Here is a 10,731-nt window from a genome sequence, read left to right as displayed (position 1 = left end):
CTAACAGTGTTAGTTTCTGTGGATCTGTACATGCTGTATGCATAAAAAAAAACATAGAATAGTGGCTCTTACTCTGTCAACCACCATAACCTGTTCCTTTAATGCATAGTCAGTCCCATACTGAACCGCCCGCACTTTGTATAATCTGTTACTTTATTTGCAGGTGTCTGTATCCCAACTGTTTTCCCTCCAAACATTTTAGCACTAATTTTACATACTTGAAACCCCAACTCATCTTCAATGAAATCGAAAGAAATATGCAATTAAAATAGAACAAATAATTTAATATCTGTAAAATCACAAGGCTAGAAATGATTACAACAAAAGAACACGTATTGCCACAGTAACTTTATTCATCTTCATCATTCAAGTACAGGTCTTCAGCATCCTCGTCATTGCTATACAAGTTGATAATTAAGGGTCCAACAGGCTCCTGAATGTTGTCTGACGACTAATACCAATCCTCAAACTCTCGAGATCGTTTGACAGCAGCTGCCCACACACTTTGGGTGGTGCGAACTCTGGTTTCCTCCAGTCTGGCCTGCAGGGGTACCCTGGTGAATCAATGCAATGACCAGCAGACATAATACTTCATGCACGCCCAGGCCTGTTCAATGGCATTGAGCTCTGGGTGGGCAGGTGGCAGGCGGACGACCTCGTGGACCTACTGACGGATGATACTGTCCATTCTGTATTGGGGCTTTGGCCAGTTCTGCGGGCATATGAGCAGTAACTCTGGTCGTGTGGCACCAGGTGGGACGGGTAGCCTGCAGTGCTCCAACCAGCTGATAAGGTCTGCTTTCTTCATTGCTGAGGTAGGACGGCGACAGTCATCTGTAAGGTGCAGTATCAAATACCAGTGGTAATTGGCAATGGTAAGGTGCATTGTCAAATACTAATACTGGCGGCTCAGGTAGCAATGGCAAAAGCTGCATTGTCAGCCAGCATATGAACAGCTTCCCTGTCATTTCCCCGTGGTAGTCTCCGTTGGTATTCTTTGCCGGATAACAGAAACCACTGACTGTGCCAGCCGCTACCACCACGAATCACTCCCCTTCCTCAGGCGGTACCTGTCGGCTGTGCATGGCACTGATGGTAGCCTGCTTGATGTCAAACTGCTCCCTGCTGTGGTTCATCCTGGTTGTGAACCAAGTCTCGTCTATATAAATTACCTCCATCCCTTCTTATCAGTGGTGCTGCGGGGCTCAAAGTGCACAGATCCTGTGGCACACTACATCAAGAGATTCTAGAGTCATGTAAACCTTCCGCCAAGATGTTTTGTGTCTGAATCCCATGTCATGCATAACCCACCACACCGATGTCTCAGAGGTTATCTCTGGGATAGTGCCGGCCGTCTTCAATTCCTTCGTCAGGGTACTAACCATGAAAACTTGCTTTGAAACAAATTTGCCGTGAGCAAAGAGGCGAATGGCACCCACAGGAAAATTATGAAGGACTTGTGCCATTGTTGGTGATGCTACTACTACAGGTTGTGGCGTGGTGTTGCTTTGCACAATCTTCCTTGTTGCTACAAGGTCATACCCATGACATGCGCCATACACTCGTAGGGCCTGTATGGATATAGACCAGTATTTATTGTTGGCCAAATGAGAATGCAAATGCATTGTATAAGACATCATACATTATTTATAAATATTCTATACTATATAATAATAATAATAATAATAATAATAATAATAATAATAATAATAATAATAATAATAATAATAAACTAATAATAATGCTCACTCATTTCAGTTTCATTATTGTTATTGATAATTCAACATCAGGGAAGAGGATGATAGAATAAGTATCAATATATATACTGTAAACTTACACAATCATACTTAACTAAGCTTGTTAACAACTCACCTATTTGACTACAAGAAAGCCTTCGACATGATACCGCACACGTGGCCAATAGAATGCCTGAAAATATATGGACAGAGGAAATCACCATCAGCTTCCTTAAAAATACAATGCACAACTGGAATACAGTACTTACAAGCTCTAGGATAAGACTAGCAGAGTAGTAGCCATGATTCCCATGACAAAAGTACTGCAGAAGATGGATGCTGGGTCCCAACTCAAGAAAGGATGCAACAGAATTAACCATCTAATGTTCATGGACGACATCAAGCTGTATGTTAAGAGCATCAAGAAATAGATACTCTAATCCAGACTGCAAGGATTGTATCTGGGGACATCAGGATGGAGTTTGGAATAGGAAAATGCGCCTTGGTCAACATACAAAAAGGTAAAGTAACAAGGACTGCATGGATAAAGCTACCAGACGGGAATAGCATCAAACACATAGATGACACAGGATACAAGTACCTGGGAATAATGGAAGGAGAGGATATAAAACACCAAGAGATGAAGGACACGATCAGGAAAGAATATATGCAGAGCCTTAAGGCAATACTCAAGTCAAAACTCAACGCCGAAAAAATGACAAAAAACAGCGCAGGAGTAGTGGAGTGGACGAAGGCTGAACTCCGCAGCATAGACCAGAAAACTAGAAAACACATGACAACACACAAAGCACTACACCCAAGAGCAAATACAGACAGACTATACATAACACAAAAGAAAGGGGGGAGAGGGCTACTAAGCATAGAGGACTGCATCAACATCGAGAGCAGAGCACTGGGGCAATATCTGAAAACCAGTGAAGACGAGTGGCTAAGGAGTGCATGGGAAGAAATACTGATAACAGTAGACAAAGACCCAGAAATATACAGAGAGAGGAGAATGAAAAACAGAACAGAGGAATGGCATGACAAACCAATGAATGGACAGTACATGAGACAGACAAAAGAACTGGCCAGCAATGAAACATGGCAATGGATACAGAGGGGAGAACTCAAGAAGGAAACAGAAGGAATGCTAACGTCGGCACAAGATCAGGCCTTAAGAACCAGATATGTCCAAAGAACAATAGATAGAAATAACATCTCAACCATATGCAGGAAGTGCAATATGAAAGATGAGACCATAAACCACATAGCAAGTGAATGTCCAGCACTTGCACCGAACCAGTACACAAAGAGGCATGATTTAGCAGCAAAAGCCCTCCACTGAAGCCTGTGCAAGAAACACCAGACAGCTTGCAGTATAAGTGGTATGAGGGAGTGATCAGGCAAAGATCCTCTGGGACGATGGTATCAGAACTGATAGGGTGATACGTGCCAATAGACCAGATGTGACATTGATTGACAAAATCAAAAAGAAAGTACCACTCATTGATGCTGCAATACCATGGGACACCAGATTAGATGAGAAAGAAAGAGAGAAAATTGATAAGTATTAAGACCTGAAATCGAAATAAGAAGGATATGGAATATGTGAGTGGAAATTGTACCCATAGCCATAGGAGCACTGGGCACGATCCCAAGATCCCTGAAAAGGAATCTGGAAAAACTAGATGCTAAAGTAGCTCCAGGATTCATGCAGAAAAGTGTGCTACTAGAAACAGCGCACATAGTGAGAAAAGTGATGAACTCCTAAGGAGGAAGGATGCAGACCGAAACCCCACACTATAAAAACCACCCAGTCGAATAAGATGACTGTGATAAACCAAAAAAATAATAATGCTCATTCATTTCAGTTTCTTTATTGTTATTGATAATTCAACATCAGGGAAGAGGATGATAGAACAAGCATCAATATATATACTGTAAACTAATGCAACCATACTTAATTGAGCTTGATAACAACTCATCTATTTATATTTGTCATATTCCGCATCCGAAATTTCTCCCTGTTGCATACTGCACAAAGGCGCAGCACAAAAGCAGTCTTGCATCCTCGAGGACATTGAGCTAAATAAGCCATCGCTGAAACAGTGGTCACGTACGGTCTTCCTCTTTGTCAAACGCCGTTGACGCCTTGTCCGTCACCGTTCATTACTTCTACGTCATAGTTACACGTCACACCTAGCCTCTATCGGTGTCCTTGTGAAATTTAGCTAAGTCTGCCCTTTAATTACTCTTATAATGGCCTTAATTACCCAAATTAGGTATCAATGCATATTTCTGTCAGTTAGGTCGGGGTTTCAAACGTCTTCTGCCAAAATACCAACCTTGTCCAACACTTTTGTAATATTTTATTGGCGAAAAACAGTTGGACACGACAGCTGAAGTGCATAGGCTGAGTAGGCTCATCTTACTAAAACTGAAAGTAGATACAGTCACATCATAAATAAAATCTTGGAGTTTTGTCCATTTTGGTGGTCCAGGGTCAACACGAGACCTCTCATTCCATTTTCACACGATGAAGCTTACTAACCGACTTTAAGCAAGAGGTTGTCCTATCGGTAGGATAATCACATTACTTAGCACAAACGAAAATTGTAGCATTGTCAAGCGCAAGCGCATACGCATATACAAATTACACTTTCTTACATGTTTAGTCCATAGCAAATGGATGATCTCTTTTCCCATTAACTTAACGTAAATACAAAGCTTAATCTTTCATGTCACATTCAAGTTTTTTTGCACAATTAATACTACTATATTACATTTTCCACATTTATCTCCAAAGAGCATAACATGCTCTTAGACGCAATTAAAATGCCCTAAACATTAACTCTCCTCAGCTATATACTTTAATAACCACTACAAATTGATTCAGCTTTAGCACTATTATCATCGTATTGTCAGTATTTGCACTAACTAAAATATCATAGCTTTTTCATCTCGGCATTTATCTAGCCGTGTATACACGTAATTTTCTGCTTATAAACATTTCCAATTCGCAGCATTAGTCATTGATTCACGAACACCCTATGGGTCAGACATTCTCTCTCCCTATTTCCAGTATAACGATTCCATTATCTACTGTAGGCTTAAATTCAGATCTTTTTCCCATAACCTTCAAATTTTAACTGTCCCACTACTCACCTAAGCTACGTACACCAACCTAAGAACCTTGAGCCTCTCCCCCTACTAGTACCTTTTTTAACCTCTATCCTAAATATACTTCACGGGAGATCTTTATGTGTCCTGTTATACGGCGTCTTTAACTTTCCAGATTCCGGGTAGAAAGTGTGAAATAGGTATGTCTAGGCTGCCAAAGAAGTATATCAACAGAAAAGAAGACCGGTATATTTTTGGGGGGCAAGTAAATGCTTCAGAAGTATCAGTATATTACATGTAAATATGCATATAGTAAGTTCTTGTCTCTTTCGATTCTTTTGTAAAATATAAAATAAGTACAAGAGGTCTTGACAAGGAGAGAGAGAGAGAGAGAGAGAGAGAGAGAGAGAGAGAGAGAGAGAGAGAGAGATAGGTAATATGAAGCATTAGAATTAATGGGCATATAAATCTCTGCACTCTTAGGGAAACGATCTTTACACGCTTGGTAGGTTTTTAGGCATATAGACAAAAAAAGAGACAGGTAACGTTAATCTCTCTCTCTCTCTCTCTGTCGAACGTCTTAATTGCTAAAGTTAATCTCGCCCTATGCGAACAGATAGGGACCTTCCTAAGATTAAGTTACCCATCAAATTAAATCACACCCAGAAGGCGTCGAAGAATAAACCATTTAGAGAGAGTGGAATTACTCCCTCCATTCCTTCATAGACTAATTTAGTCCGGTTTACATTTAATCTTTGATTTAATAAAGTGAAATTTTCGTGTTTTATATTACATCCATTAAGACTCTTTTGTAACTATCTATATTTTTATCTTTGTAGGCATTGTTTATCAATTTTTTTACTTTTCTCCAGTCCAGGAAATGACACCAGACCTTTGCTAATCCTTTCTCCATTATAAAAAATTGAGAATAATTATAAACAGAATCTGAACCAGAATCAGAAAACGTGAACAGGAAAATAGAGAGAAACCGGATGTTTGAAGAAAATTAGAACCTTTGGTATCTAGCTCCACTTGAATGCTACTGTAATTCACTTGGGGCAGGGTCCCAAAACTAAAAAAACAATCATGAAATGTCATTTTTTGGCTTCTGCATTTGAATAAAACGAAATCTGAAGTACAAAAGCGACTTATAAGTTGGTGATGTAGACGTTTCCAGTGCATTAATTGACTCTCTCTCTCTCTCTCTCTCTCTCTCTCTCTCTCTCTCTCTCTCTCTCTCTCTCTCTCTCTGTACAAAAGTGGCAAAATATAAGTTCCGTTTCTCATTGATACCTGAGATACCTAACAGTGATATCAAAGGGATACTGGATGAGAACATTGTAAATTCAAAGGATGCGTTCTCTGTGTAAAATGTGAAATTCTCCGATATAGAGAAAGACTTTCCTTCCTTAAAAATGTGCTAGTGAATAAACCCGCAAGGGAAACATACCTTCGTACTAAAATAGTATTTCAATGTCTTTCTATCCCTGACACCATATATATATATATATATATATATATATATATATATATATATATATATATATATATATATATATGTATATATATATATATATATATATATATATATATATATATATATATATATATATATATATATATATATATATATATATATATATATATATATATATATATAAATCTGTCTGCATGTTAAAAAATACTAGTCATCAATGCATGTAAAAAATAAGCCTATTACAAAATGTTGAAGAGTAATTGCAACCAAAAAAAAAAAATTAGCGTGGGAAAGTGCAACGTTCATTGACGATTCAAGCTGTACAAGAATGAAGGGAAAAAACTTAATAGTGAAATGCGAGGAGAGGAACTGATGTCGTTTAATCTAATATGTTGGCGATTTAACAAGGTTTCCTCAGAACAGAGAGGGTAAGAGGCTCCTAAACGGGTTATGAGGAGCGAGCAGAGGACATCTACAATTATTGACCTCCTTCCTTAACAACTGTCGAAATTCAATATTGGAAATAAAACGGTTTCCCCTACTTGGCAAATAAAATTGTCAATATCAAAATGCCATTTTAGCAGTGAAATGGGTAATATATATATATATATATATATATATATATATATATATATATATATATATATATATATATATATATATATATATATATATATATATATATATATATATATATATATATATATATATATATATATATATATATATATATATATATATATATATATATATATATATATATATATATATATATATATATATATATATATATATATATATATATATATATATATATATATATATATATATATATATATATATATATATATATATATATATATATATATATATATATATATATATATATATATATATATATATATATATATATATATATATATATATATATATATATATATATATATATATATATATATATATATATATATATATATATATATATATATATATATATATATATATATATATATATATATATATATATATATATATATATATATATATATATATATATATATATATATATATATATATATATATATATATATATATATATATATATATATATATATATATATATATATATATATATATATATATATATATATATATATATATATATATATATATATATATATATATATATATATGTATGTATGTATTCGTGTATGAAAACATATATATGTGCACATTCTACGCATCTTACATTAGTTTCATATATAAAATAATTTCCTGTGTTAGAATTATACTGGCTTTAAGCAAAGTTTGATTGTGAAGGCAGAGTTGTTTGGTAATATTATATTATTATATTGAAGAAGATGATCAGTTATACGAAAATCTGCGTGTATAAAATTGTTTGTCGATGTAAATACATTAAGCAAAGTTACCAGTCTGAGATATACCTGTTACTTGGGGGACGAAAAGTCAAAATGACCACAAGGAATTCTAGATGAAGCTGACTACATATCGCGTATGCAAGCCTTACTGGATGATGATACGACTTACAAAAAGCTAACAAAAAATTCCCCTGATCAAATCATAAAAAAAATTCAATAGCACATTGAAAAATACCCTTAAAGATAAAATAAGACCTAATAGGTCAGTTATCAGTAAAATTTCCCTCGTTATCTTACTTGTACGGATTAGTAAAAACGCACAAAGAAAATAATCTTATGTGGCCTATTATTAACACTGTTGGCTCAGTATCATATAAACTTTCAAAATATATTTCCAAGCTCTTGTCCCCATTACTTGGAACTATCTCCGATTCTCACATATATAATTCACTAAATTTAGTTGATAAATTAAAAAAAATCACTTTGCCCCACTGATAGATTTGTTGGTTTTTATGTTTGTTCTCTTTTCCTTAAAGTCCCTATAGATTTTATTTTAGAGTATAGTAGTAACGAACTAATCCATCACGAATTTACCTGTAAGTCATATTATTTCATTCACTAGGTTGTGCATTTGTGATTGTATGTTTATATTTAATGATGAATTCTACCAACAAACATTTGCTATGGCAATGGGCAACTCTTTATCCCCACTCCTCTCAAACTTGTACATGGAATTTTTTGAAAAACGATATTTACCTAATATCATTTATACTCCTTTAAAGTGGTATAGATATGTTGACGATATTTTAGCTATTTTGATGTAAATGAGTTACTCTCTTATTTGAATAACCAGGTACCATACATTAAATTTCCTTTAGAATTAGAAAAAGACAATCGCTTCCCTTTCTTAGATGTTTTAATACACAGAGAATCATTTCAATGCAAATTCAATATGTCCATTTCTAATCAGGCCACCACCTTAATATCAAAATATTAATTTCTTCTATGTTTTTATGATCATTACGCATGTCAGTCCCCAGTATTTAGATCAAGAAATCGAATACATAAGGAAAATAGGAACAGGTTTATGTTACCATTCATATATACTAGATATTTGCTATAAAGCCCACAAAAAGTTTTAAAGTGAAAGTAGCATGGAGAAAGAAACCCCTAAGAACATTCAGAGCCTGCCTTATTTTAGAGGTTTTGAAACCATAAAATCGTTGTTAAAATCTTTTAATGTCAACCTGGTTTTATCCTATAATGACACACTAAAAGGAATGTTAATAAAAAATAGCCGTAATGAAAAACAACAATGTAATATATAACATTCCATGCTTGGACTGCTCTTCTTTTTATATAGGTCAGTCTAGTAATGATTTAGAAGTGAGAATTAAGCAGCATAAGTATTCTGTCAAAATTAGGCAAACATCCAATGCAATATTCATTCATTCAAGTAAAAACTCACACAGGATCAATTTGACTGATAGTTCAGTGATTGCCAGATCGAAAGATTTCTCTTCACAAACTTTTAGAATCTACAATTGTACAGCTTACGTCCAGCTGTAATTTCAACCTTAGCCTTGGCATGTATTATTTGGACCCCTGTATTAGTAAAATGTTCAAGAATGACTTTAAAGATAAAATGACTGACTTAATTACTAATTAGTTACCTTATATATGTTTTCTATGTATTCATTTGTTTAATAGTTTTTTTTTTTAAATATTAATTTTGCAAAAGTTGTTTACTAAAAGGAGAAAATGGACCATACTCTTATAAATATGTAATCAGCTTTTGCATTACAAGATCATTTTTGGTGGTTAGTCTTTTTGCCTCTATAATCCTTTAATTGACTCCTCCCTGTTTTTTGAGCCAATTGGTCTTAAAATTTTGTAAAACATAAAAAATTTACCATTGTTTTAGTAGGGTCACTAATTCTTCAACTGTGTTGGATTCCAGGTGCATCTGTTCCTTATAATCCCCATCCTAACTGGTGTCTGTATGTCATCTGTCAATTATACGAGCTTCTTGTAACCTCATCTCTATATTTTTCATCAGTCTACTAAGTAAAGGACCATGTGTCAAAAGTCCTAGGAAGCACTCCGTTGTTTAATTTTTCCTTTGTGGCAGTTGCCTTTATTTATACATTCATCATGTTCCATATCTTCGTGAATCAGTTACACACACACACACACACATACTGTATATATGTATACTGTATATACTAGCTGATCAACCCAGCACTGCCCGGGAAAACTCTGAACATCAACCGATAAACTCTCTCTCTCTCTCTCTTTCTCTCTCTCTCTCTCTCTCTCTCTCTCTCTCTTACTCTCCATCTCTTTCTCACTTCCTCTCCCTCTCGCTCTCTCTCTTTCTTGTTAGAATAATTGTCCAGCATTTTTGACATTTTATATTTCACCCCATATTACCCCTCATTTCTGTCGGGGCTGGACTTGGACTTAGAGGGCATTGAGTGTCACTATTTAGCTCAGCGACCTTGAAAATTTGGATTAGACACTAATATCTGTCATTTTCGGTTTTTTTACATGTCACCCCTTTCCAGTGATATCTTACTCCCTCAGTATTCTTTTCCAGATAGTAAGTCATATGTATACCAAGTTTGGTTGAAATTGCTCAATGCGTTTCTGAGTTATTCTGGCACATACACACACATACGTGTGGATCTGAGGTCGTCTATGATCGGTATGTTTATCAGTATTGTCCCCTGAGAGCATATTGTGATTTTTAGCCAAATGAGTTTTGAAGGCCACTCCTACCTCGACACCGGCCGGTGGGTGGATATGTAGTCTCTAACGGTTGTGTATGTTTGTCAGTACTATTCCTGTAGTATATATATTTGTGACTTCTTATACTCTGTATCAGTCCTTCGTCAATGGCTTGGAAATAAAGTCGAAACGGGTCAGGACCTCCACGCTTTTTCTTATTTTTCACCTGTGGTAGTGTATAATAAATGAATCATGTACAATAAGTGACAATAATCAACATACGTAC

Source organism: Macrobrachium rosenbergii, chromosome 7, assembly GCF_040412425.1.
Source record: "Macrobrachium rosenbergii isolate ZJJX-2024 chromosome 7, ASM4041242v1, whole genome shotgun sequence".
In the NCBI taxonomy this organism is placed as follows: domain Eukaryota; kingdom Metazoa; phylum Arthropoda; class Malacostraca; order Decapoda; family Palaemonidae; genus Macrobrachium; species Macrobrachium rosenbergii.
The sequence above is the reverse complement of the archived record's forward strand: the minus strand, read 5'-3'. Positions refer to the sequence as shown.